At 50.6% G+C, this 12,249-nt stretch overlaps 1 protein-coding gene across 6 annotated transcripts in view; it reads left to right on the top strand.

The window, feature by feature from the left end:
• The first annotated feature begins 7,914 nt into the window (after window positions 1–7,914).
• Window positions 7,915–12,249, top strand: part of MBNL1 (muscleblind like splicing regulator 1) — an 84,503-nt gene continuing 80,168 nt past the window's right edge. For 2 of the 6 annotated variants that reach the window (XR_011727591.1, XM_071752894.1), the window contains exon 1: window positions 7,916–8,054. The gene's annotated coding sequence lies outside the window, so the exon portion shown is untranslated. Of the gene's footprint in view, window positions 8,055–12,249 lie in introns of all 6 variants that reach the window. The other 4 variants (XR_011727593.1, XM_071752909.1, XM_071752911.1 and 1 more) reach the window with 3 other exon arrangements.

Below are 12,249 nucleotides of genomic sequence, written 5' to 3'. Positions count from 1 at the left end.
ACCCGGGCTCCTCCTGCTCTCCTGTGGCTGGAACCTGCATTGCAGCAGCGCTGGGGCTGGAGCAGAGGGAAAATGCAGTTTGAAAAATCTCATAACCCTGTGGCTGGTTTTCTCCTCGTTAGATGAGCCTCCACAAAAGCCATTTTTTGATCTGGGGAGCTCCCCAGCAGAACCTCAGCATCTCGGGTGTGTTTGAGACCCTCTGGTCCTTCCTCCTGCTGAGATAACCCTGGGCTGTACCTTCAGTGGCAGCTGCTAAAAAAGCCCCATCTCCTTCCCTTTCCCCAGACTGACGAAAAGTCTGCTCATTATGCATTTTGCTGCAATACTTCTACCCTTGCAATTAAAAACAGCAAAAATGTGATGTATATTAAAAAAAAAAAAAAAGATTCCTCACAGAAATTATCTCGAAATTGAATAAACAGTCTGTATCAAATGGCTACAAAAGCACTGAAGTTTCTTGCCAAGCTGTCTGATACTGCAGAGGAGCCTTCTCTTCCCTCCCTGAGGATGCACCTGCCTTGCTCCCAAAGGTCACCTCTCACTGCCCAGGCAAAATGCAAAGCACATAATTCTGGAAAAACCACCCTAAAGTTCCAGCTCTGCAGCCCCTCACTGCCTTTGGGCTGTGTTGCTCATGTCCAGGTGACCCCAAGCCCAAACGTGGGTGTCCCAGCGCTGCTCTCTGGCTCCTCTCTGCCTCCTGCGTTCTGCAATGGGTAGGGCCCAACTTGGGCTTTTTTTGTTTGTTTCATTTTGTTTTGTCTTCCTTCGTTTTGGGTGGGGACAGAAAACTGGGCCTGCAGAAGAACAGGAATTCAGCCGTGAGTCAGACTGAAAACAGTCCAAGTATGTTTTAGTGGCGGTAAGAGCTCTAAAAATAAATGTTCCCTGCGTGGAGCAGGGAGGGGGCCCAGCCCTCTGCTTCCCCCTCAGCCCCAGGAGCTGCTTCTATCCCCTGCCTGCAGGCACCTGATGGGTCCCTCTGGAGGAGGCTCAGTGGCCTCGCAGGAGAGGCCTGGGTTTAGGGGAGGGGGCTGTGGGATCAGGACCCCCCTATGGGGGAGATGAGCAGCAGGCTGGACAACACCAGGGGGGTGGTCATCCATTCACACCCCGAGCCAACCTCAGCTCCTCTGCACCTGGGAATATGTAAAATGCCCTACAACGTTTTTCCTGACATCTAGAGGGAATTTCTAGGAATTCCCTCTATGCCCATTGCCTTTTGTCCTGTCCCTGCCCAGCACACGGGGACAGGGACCCTGCTCTGGTTGGTCCCCAGCAGCGCTCTCTGCAGCCTCTGCTCTGCATTATTTTCATAATTATGCATAAGAACATCTTTCCAGAAGAACAGGATTGTCCCCAGGGGACCGCAGTGGCTGCTCAGATAGAGCTGTGCCATGAGAAGGTTGGCTGCAAAGTCAGGAGAACCCTGGAGTGTCAGCCCAGCTCTGCCCTGTGCTGCTCCTGCCACCCAGCTGCTGCCCCTGGGCAGCTTTTTAACTGCTGGTGTGGAAAGCAATAGAGATATCAGTTCAGTTGACTGCTGCTTGTTTTCGGTCTGGTTTCCACTTTCTAAAAATATTCAAGCTAAATCACCTCCCTGAAGCCCAGGAGGAGCATCCCTCTTTAGGCGGGGCTGCAAGCCAGCCAAGTGCAATCTTTAATTTTATTTTTTTTTTTAATGTTGTCACCTCAGCGGTAGCTCTGGGGTCTGAAGGCAGCACCTGCAGTGTGCAGTAAGGCACACACTGAAATGCTTACGTTTTCACCTGTTTGCTCACAGCAGGTTCCCAGCAGCATGGGGCTGAACACAGCCCCCTGAGGACAGGGCACTGCAGGTGACACGGGGACAGTGGGGCTGGTGGGCTCCTCCTACTGATTTTCACTTTTCCCTGTCTCATCTTAATTTGGATACACTTTAGTGAAGCCAAACATTGAACTGCTGCTTTGACCCAGGTTGTCCATCCCTGCCCTCCTGCTTCACTGCCTGACTCAGCCACGTGTGGAGGACAGGTGGGAAAGTCTCAGGAATGACCTTCCAGATGGAATAATCCAGTGAGATGACAAATAAATTCAGTGCAGCAGCTCATATGTTGGGTTTTGAAAGGAGTTCTGAGCCCTCAGCTGCTGTGAGGTTTGATCTTACAAATTCTGCTCCCCCTCCCAAGCCCTGTTTTGGGTGGGTGGGTGCTGCCAAGAAGCAGACAATGGGTCCCACCTGCCATGGGGTGGGGTTGGGTCCCTCTCCTGAGGGGGGCAGCTGGGAACACATGTGGTGGGGATAAGTGTGGGGCTGAGAGGGACCAGGGGCCCTACCTGCCCCAGGGGACAAGAAGGAGCCCTGGGGCTGGCAGGAGGACCCCTGCCCCAGGCTGGAGCCAGCACGGAGTCACCTGGAGAGGTAAGGCTGAGAGAAGAGCCCTCAAAGGGCTTTTTGAAACTAAATAATGAGCAGCAGTGGGAAATGGTGGTGCTGGATGTGGTGGCATCTCCCAGGGGGTGACCTGCTGGAGGGACAAAGCTGGTGAGAGGGTTTTGTGCAGTGCTGGGAGGGGGTGTGACCCATCTGGTGGAACCAGTCACTGCAGAGGAGCCAGGAGCCGCAGCTGGGTTCCCTGGGACAGGGGGACACTGGGCTCAGGCAGCAGGGGAGCTGGGCCATGCGTGGGGGCTTTTTGGGGCACAACAGGGAGGTTGGGAAACGTGTCCCAGAGGGTGACAGCAGGGCTGGCATCGGGGCTCAGCCCCCCGAGGTGCCCATGGCTGGCCAGGATGAGGCTTCACTGCATCTGTCCTGCACTGGAGCACAGGTTGGTCCCCAGCGGTGTCCCCAGCAGTGTCCCCAAAGGTGTCCTTAGGACCGTGCTGGGGCCCACGGGATGCAGCCCTTCTGCCTTGGGAGTCATTGTATGGGTGAGGGCTGACAGCAGCACTTCGGTCGCTGTGTTTTCCATCACATTTGTGTCCCCACAAAAGCTGCCGAGGTGCCTGCTGGGGGGGAGGTGGCCGAGCAGGGGGTGTCACCCAGCAGTGACTTTGCAGCCTGTCCCTGTCACCGTTCGGGCTCTGCCGGTGGGAAGGATGCGGATGCTCTTCCCGTGAGCTGGCTCTCTTTGCTCTCTTTGCTCTCTTTGCTCTCTTTGCTCTCTTTGCTCTCTTTGCTCTCTTTGCTCTCTTTGCTCTCGGGCTGTTCTCTCCCTGCTGCACCCCTCGGGGGGTGGTGGCAGCAGGTCTATCCCTGCCCAGACAGAGAAGGGATATGGGGACACGTCCCTGCTGCAAAGAGCACGGGGGGGAAGCTCTGGAGGAGTGCCCAGCTCTGCTCGCAGGGCTCCCTGAACCCACTTGATGTAACCAGCAGAAAATGGAGATCTTGCTGATCTCCTGTGTCGTTATTTCCTCTCCCCAGAGCTGAAACCACTCCCATGTTCTCTGGTGACACTCTGGTGACACACTCACATCGTTAACCTGCTGCGTGACTCATGCTGCCTGCTTGGGATGCTGAGAACCCAAAAAGGACTGTAAATCTTAGGAACCATGTCTGACTTATAGGGACTGGCAATAAAAAATCCACCGAGGTTCAGTGGAGGGGTCGCTGATGTGCTGATTGCTTGGCAGGGAAGTGGGGTTGGGGCAGGCTGGAGCCTATCCAGAAACTGGGGTAGCGTGAGCGGACGTCACAGAAACTTGTCTGGGCTTTGGTGACAATGTGACTCTGACAATACAAAATGTTTATATATAGACATATTCCCAGGATATTTCCCTGTTGTTCCTCCCTTTGCCTCAGTTAGAGGAGCACTTGACGAAACAGTGCCCGGGTGGCACTGGCAGAAGAAAAGGTTTTTGTGCACAGGATGTGAGCCCCAGGTGTAAAAGTCATCTCAAATGTGTTTTGGCTGCAAAAGCTTAAAACGGGACATAAATGCCAAAACCAGTAAATTAAGCACTGATCTATGAATGCCTTGGCTCCTCCGTAGTTTATCATCTGACGGTGATTAAGAACATCCTTGGGTATTGACCTTTCTTCTCTTTCTAGTGATGTGTCATCAGCTTGTTTCAGAGCAGTGCCTTGTGCCTGTTGCAGCACAGCTCAGCAGGTATCTGAGGAGCTGACAGTGTCAGAGTCACCTCATTCTATAGATGTCCTGTACCAGCAGAGGGTAGGGGAGGCCCTGGAGGCTCCCAGCTCCCCGTGCCAGCCTGCTGGCTGCTCTCACAGATACAGGAGAAATCAACAATTAATGAGGTGACTCTTTTGGTTATTACAGTGAACAGTTCAAAGGTGCAATCAAGCCTGCGACCTGGGAAGGTGCTTCTCTAGCTGTGGTGCTGGTGACCAGGATGTTAACCCCTGTAATAAACAATGGAGCAGGTGAAAGTGGTGATGAAACCAGAGCAGGGATGAATTAGCCATGTGCCACAAGTTGCTACCAGTTTTCCTTCCATGGCTCCTGACCAGCCTTGGTTACACATCTCCTTTTGTTTCTTGGCAGAGGGATTTGTTTTGTGAACAATGAATATTAAGATGTAATGGCATGGTACCCAGCTTACCAGATTGCTACTGAGTCATCTCATGTGTGATGGATGGTGACTTGCTGAGACATTTTCAGAGGGATTTAATGAGATTCTACATTGCTAACCACGTGGCTGTTTGCTGATCGTTAGAAGCTATTAAAGGGCTTTAGATATGTTTAAAGTGTTTTGGTATAAAATTATTCACTATTTGTCTTGCAGTGGAAAATATTGCTTTAATAAGCATATTGGTATTGAAATAAGCAATGATATGGTCTGTTCCTCCCTTCTGCCTTTGCAGCAGCAGGATGGACATTTATTCTGATAAGCAACTCTTGTAGGGTATCCCTTTGCTGATAATCCACACTGGTGCAGCTGCAGGGAAAGCAGAAGGGCTGTCCCACAGAGCTGCTTCACAAGTGAACCTGCTCAGGATGTGCTTTTCCCACCCTTGCCAGGGGAGCTGTAAGGCAGCTTTAAAAAAACCCTGGACTTTCTCTTTTTCCCTTTAAACTACCAACCAAACAAGCAAGCCCTGTGCCTGATTTCCCCTCATCAGCTCATGCAAAATCTCCCACTGACCTCACTTTCAAGGATGAGCCTTGGGCTGCTGACATCTAATCCCTCCCTGCCCAGCCCCTGGTGGCAATTCGCGAGTTTACCATTCTTCTAACCAAATAAAGCTATCAGGACGCCTGATTGTTTCTTCCTGGCAGGTTTACTAGAGGAAATCCTCCTTCGGAAGGAGCACAATGGCTGGTGATTTCTGCAGGGTGAGCAGCAGCCAGGGAAAACAAACACCATCCTGTCCAGTGCCTTTCTGCACAGGCTGAGTTTAAAAGCTTATGGATGAGGGGCAGTTGCCATAACTTTATAACCAGCAGTATGTGTTTGTGAGGAGGGGAGGTACTTTATAATCCCTTTGTTTTCTTTATGGTGCTCAGGGAAATTTTGGTCCTTGCTGTACATTTCCAAACTGGTATATTTGCAGGGAAAAATTCAGGTATCCCCCTCCCCCGATGGACATTGGTTTTGATGGGTTGTGTGTGTAGTTCTGTCACAGGGATAGAACCTTCTCCTGACACAAGAGAGCAATTTATTCTCAGTGCCTGTTTGGTTTTCAGGTTGTTTTTTCCTTGCTTCCCTTTAGTTATTTTCATGCATGTTGGGGAGGTCATTATGAAATTACTGTCATGGGCAGAACCTTGGTGGGGTGGCTGGGAGGTGGCTGTCAGCTCCAGAAGGGATCTACAGTATCATGAGGCTGATGAGTGATTTTTAAAAAAAGATTTTCCCCCTTTTATCCGGCTATCTGGAAGGGGTTTTCCTTTATACTTCTCTTGGAAGTGCAGCTGAACCTGCTGCCTGAGCTGGTGAGGAGCTGGCACATTCCTGATCCACGCTGAGCCCTCTGGCTTTGCTCTGGAGCATTGGGCAGGGGAAGAGGGGAGAGACTTTTCCTGGGGGGGTCAGCAATTTGGTCCCATTTAAACCCTGTAATGCAGGGACCTGCCTCAGCCCCATGGGCAACGTGTCTCAGTGGATTTTAAGGACTAACAGACACAGGTCTGGTGGTAGTGATATTTTTCCTGACTTCACTTTCCTGCCTGTGTCCCAGCTTGCTGTTTCAGTGTGATAATTCCCTGTGAAACACGATCTTCCCATTTCCCATTTGGGAAAACGATGTGCTGGGCATTTGGGCTGCAGACCCTGTCAGTTCTTGGCAGCTGCCTGGGCCAGTGCCTGCACTGCCAGAAATAAACCCTGCAGAGAGCTGGAGCTGCCTGCCCAGCCCTGACTGCTGGGTCAGCAGGGCTGGGGGACACCAAGCCTTCTCTGGGGGCTTCATTGGGGTTCTCTGTGCTCAGGACAAGCTATCCGTGGGTGTAATTTAAATCACTCAGAGACAGGATTGTCTGCTGTGAAAGAATATTTCATTAGACTCCACCTGCTCCACACTTGCAGATCTCATCCCAAACCTTTTTTCCCACAAAATCACTTTGAATTCAGGCTTTTAGAAGCCCCCAGTGCCCGTCCCAGTCCTCATCCCCATCTTTGCCTGAGCCCAGCTGCACATCTTTCCTTTTCCTCTTCATCTTGTGCCAGGGTAGGCAGATGCTCTCTTCTTTGTTTAAATTTTTGTTATTTCCTAGAGCGATTGCAGTATCACCCTCAAAGAAGCCAGAAATTAATTTTCCAGTTGCCATCAGAGGTTAACATATCCTTTGTTTTCTCCTGACTGCAGTGCCTTTGAGCACAGTATTTGGTATGACTTGGCAAGGGAAGAAATAACATCAGAATTGACCTTGGTACCAAAATAAATGGAGAGGAATTAGTGTTTAGTTGTAATTATCCTGTTCTCATTAACAGTTCCTCTGCTTACTGTAAAATATATGAGGTTCCAAGGAGTATTGTTTGACTTTTGTGGTATTCATGAAAGCAGATTTCAAGACCTGCTGGCCGTGCAAGGGAGGAAAAACCTGCACACTTCTGAAAATGGATTTCAGCCTGCCCTGTGCAAGACTCAGCATTGCTTTACACATGGCAGGGATCAAAATAAACAGACTGAAACTCTTCCTCTTAGTGACTTGATTCCTATTTTGAGTTATATCAAAGAGAAATCAGCTTTTTCATGGAAGTTGCTGGGTGTCATGCCAATGTTTCAGCCTGTTGTATAGTATAGAGATATAATTGGACATAGTAATTTTCTCTAACAGTATTCCTCAGCATAAGGTACTTTGGTTTGACTCCTTGTGCTGGACTTAAATCTTACATTAAAGACTTTCCCTTTTATGCCTGTAAGAGGCAACCTGTAAATCTGTTTTAATGGACTTGCTGTCAGCTCTGCACTTTTTGTGTCTTTCTGTAACTTGACCTTTCATACCCACTTCTAAAAAGTCAGGTACCAAGACTTTGGCAGAACCCAAATGCAGGAGCCTTTGTCATCTTTAAGCTGTTTCCACTGCTGGCCATCTCCTTTCTCCATCAGTAGCCCCTTCCCCAAAATTTCTATTGCTCAGTGGATCCCAGGTGGGGCATTTCCAAGGGTAGTTTTCCAGTTACAGTGATCTTTACAAATACTGGGTGGATTTACCTGCTTTTTGTTGCTGCTTCTCTCACCTCGAGTTCCCTCCCCAGCACCTTTGAGCAACCAGAGCCCTGCTGCAGCCCATCCCCACGTGCTGGGCCACGAGGAGAAACAAAAATTGAAAAAATATTGGCCTAATATTAATTGACATGCAATCTGATTGTTATGACACACATCTATGCTTGCTACTTAACCAGCACAGCCTTAAATACCGAGCTGGGAAGGCCAGCTCCTGTGCGGGGCAGAAGGTAATGATTAACCCAGCGTGGTGGAGATGCTGCCCTCTGCCCCGGGGTGCCCCGTCCCCCAGCCCTGCCAGCCAGTGCCCGGGGTGCTGGGACAGGGACAGCTGCCCTGGCCTCAGCTGTGTCCCAGGAGGGGTGTTCTGGGTGTCTGTGGGGTGCTCTGTCTGTGTCTGGCAGTCTGCTGGGGCTCTGCGGCTCGCTCTGCGGTAGGTACCTCAGCACCCCTCTCCTTCTCGAGCAATGGGATTGCAGAAAAATTCATGGAATTGGGGGTTTTGAGGTGGCCAGATGAAAGGAAGATGGGGGTGATGTTTTTGTCTTCCCTTTTTTTTTTTTTTTTTTTTTTTTTACCTGGTAACTTCTAATCTGGGCGGGGAAGGATGGGACTGGGTGTGTGTGGATGAGGACTGCTGGCGGTCACCCCAAAGCAAGGTGGCCTCTTGAGATGCTGGGAACACAACACCAACCCCAAGGGTTGGACTTGATGATCTCTGAGGTCCCTTCCAACCCAGCCAATTCTGTGATTCTATGAACCCCAAGTGCTTTATCTGTGGTGGTTAATTCCTCAGAGTAGGAAGATACAGGCTTTAACAATGTGCAGAGGGACCCTTCTACCTATGGGAACAGCCAGTTTGCCCTCCTGAACCCCCAAAACTGATGTCCAGCACATAGGGAGCTCAAGCTGTTTGTCATTTAGCAACCTGATCACTGTGTCAGTGTCTTGTAACTTCTAATTAAAAGCAATTGGAGAGTAATTCAATTACCACTGGGATTAACACAGTCAACAAATTCCCCAGCACCCTTGTGCAGCCTTCTGTGTCTTGCACAGAAAACATTTCTCACAAGCAGGTTTTTTTTTCTTATGCTAATAAGAATATTCAGTGTGAGGCACTGCAGTTCCAGGCTTTGCTACCAGCAGAAGCCAAACCAAAAATCTGCCAGCTGCACTGCCCCAGACATTGTCCAAGACCACGAGGCCTCTTCCCAAATCTGCAGTTTTCACCCCCTGCAGAGGGTGGGGAGAGAGGGATGCTCTGGGCTGGCAGGGAAGCAGCACAGCTCAGGTGCTGCATGGCTCAGGTGGCTGCTGGAGCTGAATGCTCTGCCTGGGGTCTGTCCTGCTCCTGGGGAGGGGGGGTGGCAGTGGCATGGCTGCAGTCCCCCTGGAACACCCCCTGTTCCCTAGAGCATGACCCAAACCCTCCTGAGCAAGGTCCATCAGGGGTGGTGTGGCTGGCAGACCTTCCCACTGATTCTTTCTCTCTACTAAATACTGAAATATGAAAATCCCCGGGGGTGGGGATGGTGGTGAATGCCCTTGGGGCCCTCTTTCTCAGTTTTACTCCTCTCACCCTGACAGAGCTGCAGGGTTTCCCCTGGTCTCTTCACCTCGGTCATTTGAGGATGAGTGTCTGATTGCACCATCACCACTGCCCTGCAGATGCAAAATGATCTCTGGGCTTCTGGACTGGATATAGATTTTTCTTATTTTTATATACAAACCAGAGTCCTCTGGGACATTTGGAAAGGGGCTTTTTACAGGGGGGGAGGGAGGCTGGCAGGAGAGGACCAGCAGTCCTGTGGGGCTGGCCTCCAAAAAGGGATGAGTGCTAGGAAACCAAACCCTGGTGTACACACCATATCCACCACTGTCACCAGCTGGAGCAGGGCACTGAGTGCCTTAAAAACCAAACCAAACCAAAAAAACAGCTTTCTCTTGAGTAAAGGTAAGTGGGGCACAGGGAGCTGGGTCAGCCACACTCGTAATTCTTGATGTGTCTGTGTAGGGTCCCCTGCAGGAACTCCCATGTTCACACCAAAATGAAACCTGGCTTTGCAAGGTGACATTAATCTGCTTTGCTGGCAGGAGGGGAGCTGTGTCCCTTGTCACCCACTTCCCATGGCTGTGGGTACCACACATGCCAGGCTGCCTCTTACTGCCTGCATCTGCCAGGCTGGGTATTCTTTTCCTGTCTCTCATTTTCCTGTAGGTGGAAGGCTGGGTCTCTTTCCCCTCCCTGCCAGGCTGTGGATCATTCTGCTCCTCAGTGCTAGAGTGAGCTGGCAGCATTCATAGGTCTCAGTGTTTCAGTGGTGAATCCAGCCAACCCCGCTCTGGCAAGCTCCTGCTCATCAGCTGATGCTGCTGTAACAAATGTTGGAGGGAAAAGAAAAAAAAAAAAAAAAAAGAAAAAAAAAAAGGATAAGTTGTCCTTTAGATTGCGATCCTTTAAAAACATCTCTGTCCCTGAAATTGCCATGTCCTGTGTCATGGAGGAGTTGCCGTGTGCTTCCACTTGTGCAATTTGACAGTTTTGCAACAAAAATGCTTTGAAAACACGATTGCTTTGGGTTGCAGATACACCAAACCCTCTTGTGAGGCAAAAGAAATACTTTGATAAAATGCCAAAATGCCAGAGCTCTGGAGCAGGGCAGAGTTTAGTGCTCCTGTTAGCACAGCAGCATGCATGATGCTAGTTAAATATTAAAAGCATCCAGTAAGTAGTGGGTTGCAGTGTCTTTTTGTGAAGAATCTCTGGGTTTCTTAATGTGTCTGGTGAGCTCTGGCTGCAGCCCAACCTGTCACTTAACAGCTGAGGTGCCCAGCAGCATCTGGGGGGCTTGACAGGCACATCCCAGAGGGCACAGACAAGTTAGAAGCTGAAGCTGCTGCACTGTTATGATATTTTGGCATAAACAGTGTTGTTCCTGGGGGAAAACAGAGGTGGAAGAGCTGTGGTGGGAAGGACAGAGCAGTGCCTGTGCCCAACACAAGTCCCAGTGCAGGGTGGGCAGGATGGTCCAGGATGGTCCCCAGTGAACCCCTGGCACTTTCCAGCCTGGGCAGGTGTGTGGCACAGGGGACAACAGACACCTCAGTTACCATGGCTGTTCCACCACTGACCTGTGGGAAAGTTAGTGCATTACAAGTTCCCAGATGCTATTTTATTTTATTTTTCACTAGCAGGTTGTTTCCTGTCGTTACAAAAGATGCTGTGGTGTGTTCCTCAGGTATGACCTGGGCACTCAGGCTCTTCCAAGGGAGGGCAAATGAGGTTGGAGGGAATATTGCCATGGTAAAATATCAGGGTTTTATCATTAGATGGAAAGACAATTGTGTAAATCCTGTGGGCCTTCAACTGTGAAATAGCCCTCCAGCCTAGTACTTAGTGTTTAGTTAAAAAAAGAAAGGCAAGAGTGCTGGGATTTGGCCCGTGAAGGCCAATTCAGAACCCTGGAGGGATGAGCCCTGGCACTTGGTGATGGGTGAGCACAGGGATGTGTGTGGTGCCTGCTGGGCTTGCTCCTTTTGTTGGACACAGGAGCTGCCCAGGGCATTGCTGGCACTGGAGCTGGGGAAGCTGGGCCTTGTCTGGCAATACAGGGCCATAAAATGTAAAGGTCAATTAATGGACAGCTGTGTTTTAGAAAAAAACCCCAAATTAGCTGTTTTCTTTCTGGTGATGTGCCTTGTAAAGAAGAGCCAGTTCTGCAGGGATTGACAGGGGGAAGGGAGGACTGTGAAAGCAACAAATCCTTCTTCACTGCCATGCCAAAGGGGTGAGGTGAAGTCAGGACACCTTTGGTATCAGTAAGGATGTGAGATAATGAGATAATGAGACTGTGACAGCAGAGTGTGGCAGGGGTCCCACACACCCCACGGGAGGTGGGGCAGCAGGGGAACATCTGCTCCCAACACCAGTGGTGCCAGTGACCAGGGTGACTGGAAAGGGACCCTGGCAGGAGGGAGATGGGTTGGGTGCTGGGTCACAGAACCAAAAAGCCATCCCTGGAAGCTGCTGCTGTCAGCATGGCCATGGGCAGGCCAGGGGATGCCGTCAGCATCACTGGCACTGCCAAACTCCAGAGCTTGTGAGGAGCCTCACCCAGAAGATAAGTGAGAGGCCGAAAAGAGAAGCATTTCCAGGAGTTAATGTTTAATTTGGCAGAGTGGATGTGGGCAGGAATGTGCTGCTGTTGCTGGGCAGGAAAAGGGAGGCTGGGGGAAGCAGGGAAGCAGAGGGGTTCTGCTGGCTCTGTGCTGGGCAGAGGGGTAACAGGTAAGAGCTGGGGAAGAAAATTAAATAAAGCACCCGGCCACCAAATCAGTGGAGAAGCTGGGTGGTGGTGTGCCCAGCATGGCAGGGGCTGCTCAGGGGGGGCAGTGGTGTCCCAGCAGGGGCTGCTGACATGAGGCTGCACATGGTGCCAGGACACGTGTTGAGAAGTGACAGCACATGCTTTCTTTTAGCACATGGAGATAAACCTGGTTTGTTCCTGAAAATCTGTGGCTCTGCTCCATGAGGCACCTGTCTTTCTCAGGCTTCAGTCCCCCAGTGTGGAGAAGCCTGTCCTCCAGGGGGTGATCAGCACCAGCAGGATTGGGGCAGGAACAAACCA

The sequence above is a fragment of the Heliangelus exortis genome, chromosome 9, assembly GCF_036169615.1.
Source record: "Heliangelus exortis chromosome 9, bHelExo1.hap1, whole genome shotgun sequence".
In the NCBI taxonomy this organism is placed as follows: Eukaryota; Metazoa; Chordata; class Aves; order Apodiformes; family Trochilidae; genus Heliangelus; species Heliangelus exortis.
Note: the sequence above shows the minus strand (reverse complement) of the source record. Positions and strands in the feature narration are given on the sequence as shown.